The 2,751-nt window shown below is 37.1% G+C and overlaps 1 pseudogene; it reads right to left on the bottom strand.

The window, feature by feature from the left end:
- Window positions 1–204: 204 nt before the first annotated feature.
- Window positions 205–2,504, bottom strand: LOC120332972 (polypeptide N-acetylgalactosaminyltransferase 4-like; annotated as a pseudogene).
- Between the last annotated feature and the right edge of the window lie 247 nt (window positions 2,505–2,751).

Below are 2,751 nucleotides of genomic sequence, written 5' to 3'. Positions count from 1 at the left end.
ATAAAAAGTCCTCGACAATTTTATTGCGTTTCAGACAACTCTACATGGAAAACATTTGAAGTTAAACAGTTCTAGAAAGCTCAAATAGTGAAACAAAAACTCATGCGCCAAGAAACCAAGCAGAAAGAACCTTCCTAGTTTGATTTGGCATTCCGAGTGATCTGTTAGCTTCTGTGTGTGTGGTTCTGTAGCGCAAATTTCCTTTCATCCCACCCAAAACCATTGTTGAGCTTCACTGTTTTCATCACAATTTCTGTGATCTTCTACACAATCAAGCATAGTTACACCATCCTCTGATTTCATTGCACTTAGGCACATTTCTCTTTCGGGATTATGCCATATTTCGTGTTTAAATGTATATTCAAAAAATTGGTTCCCACTTTGTCCATGACAGCTATACACTGTTATTTTTTATACCTGTAGGACGGGGTGACGGGGGTTCGGCATAATCCAAACAATATGTATTGAACATTCTGTTACGAAGAGACCCATAACTTCCTGGCTTGTCTTCAGGGACATCAAAATCTGGATATACATTTTCTAGATACCACTTGAAAGATTTACAATTGAGGCGTTCACGCAAACTTACTCTTTCCCTTATGTCCCAATATTTTTCCTATTTAGCGGGGGGATTTCTGACATAAAAATGTTTTTTGTATTCATCCATCCAAACTTCCGCTGCGCGATCTATGTTGGGCAAATACTTGGGTCGTTGATATGGTGCCTGTTTTGGATAAACATGTCATACATGAGAACATGGCAGTGTTTCTAGCACTCCACCACACATCCATACTCTGAAAGATAATTCAAGGTTTTCACCACCCCATATTTCCCTACCAGTTTAGTAAGTACCAATGTGCAAAAAATAGGCTTTACAAATCGGATCAACAGGTCTTTTTATACGTTTTCGTTTTGCATATGAAATAGAATCCCATCAAAAATTTAATCTCCAATTAAACCCACCAATTTGGGGTTCTTGACCACCATAGTAATATTGGAATGTATCATAATCAATATTGTCGACAACTGGAACAACAACTGCTGACTTATCCTGCATTATGCGTTCAAGTAAAGGTTCAAGCCAACCATCCATGCATTCGCAATGGCAATCCAAGAATGTTATAACATCCCCTACAGCAGGGATGGCGGACCTTTTTCAATGAATGGGTCAAAAATTATATTTTTATCGCGGAACAGAAGTGAGTGGGTGACAGATATTCAGTCAATGCTTGTATCATTAAGAAACTTCTGAAACAAATCTTATAAGCTTCTGTTGGTGTTTTGGGCTTTACTTATGCGGCACTTCTATCAGAGACTTATTATGGCACTCGAATATATTAAATTAGTGTAAGAAAACACACATATGAATTACCAAAAACGTTTAGGATGATGCGGCAAATTATTTTACGGTTCCAAAGAGTTCGGGAGGGAATTCCACTCTGATAGTGTTATATTTTTCGATCGGTTTTCAACCACATTAAGGCACTTTTAAACTGCCCCATTGTTATTTCAGATTTCTAGGTTTTTAATTTCAAGTCTGAAAGATTTTGTTTTCTCAATGGCATTATAGGCTAGAAACTAATAAAATGCGAAGTAACATCTAGTTCTCGTATAACCCCTAAGACAGTCTGCAGAAGCATTTCCAAAAGAGACAAGACGTTGCGAGAAATGAACATATCAATTGCATTGGTATGTCATAAACGATGTCAGAGTCAATAGCTGATTAACGCGTACGAGATTAGGGATTTTGATAATTACCATACCTGTCCAGAAATTAATTTGAATATTAGCGATCGCAGCCCTGACGGTACATTATAATATTTTAGTTATTGTTAGATTCATTTAAGGCCGGTTTCATCAATGTTTATAGGTTAGCATTTTTTTAAACTTATTCGTGCTTTGGCGGGTCACGAATAAAACGCAGTGGGTCACCTTGTGACCCACGGGTCAGTGGTTCGCCATCCCTGCCCTACAGTATGTGGAGCACCAAGCAAACGAGCTCGCACTAGTCCTTCGCGCTTTACGGTTCGTATCAAGCGAGCTCTTTCAATATCTTTAAAGTACTTTTCTAATTGTTCTTTGAGATGCGGTTTGTCACTATAGTCATTCACCAGAATTACTTCCCTCAACAAACCGACAGGTGACGTGTGAAGTACACTAAATATTGTACGAATCAGTGTCGTCCATCCTTCATTATATAAAAGGAAGAACAATAGGAGTTGTTGGCATATTCCGATATTCAAAAAGAAGACGAGATTTGCATTGTTCATGTCGAGTATCTTCGATTTTATGATGGAGTGATATTTTTTTCACTCACATACTGATTAAATGCTTTCCTCTTGTTTTTCCTTTTCACCAGGTTCCATCAGTCTTACAGCATGACCTCCTTGTCCTAAAGTTTTGGGTTCGTATTTTGGTCTTTCCAAGACAGGTTTTTTCAAGTCTTTGTACACACTATCATTGGTTATCTCAGAACTAGAAGAGTCATCTCCTAGTCTTCTCATTGAATTAGTTTGGGTTCCAAGATTAAGAATGTAAATTATAACAGCAAACAAAATTAGTTTGGCTTTTCTGGTTATATTTCATATAAAGGTTTTCGTAGTCAAATGGTGGAAGTGTGGTAAAAATTAAAGTGGGAAATTAAATGGGAATTTCAATGTTATAATGATTAGCAGGGTTGTCCAAATCGAATCAAATTTGAATATTAAAGTATTCGAATACTTCTTCGGCTAATTTTAGAATAATTCCGAA

Source organism: Styela clava, chromosome 13 (assembly GCF_964204865.1).
Source record: "Styela clava chromosome 13, kaStyClav1.hap1.2, whole genome shotgun sequence".
Lineage (NCBI taxonomy): Eukaryota > Metazoa > Chordata > Ascidiacea > Stolidobranchia > Styelidae > Styela > Styela clava.
Note: the sequence above shows the minus strand (reverse complement) of the source record. Positions and strands in the feature narration are given on the sequence as shown.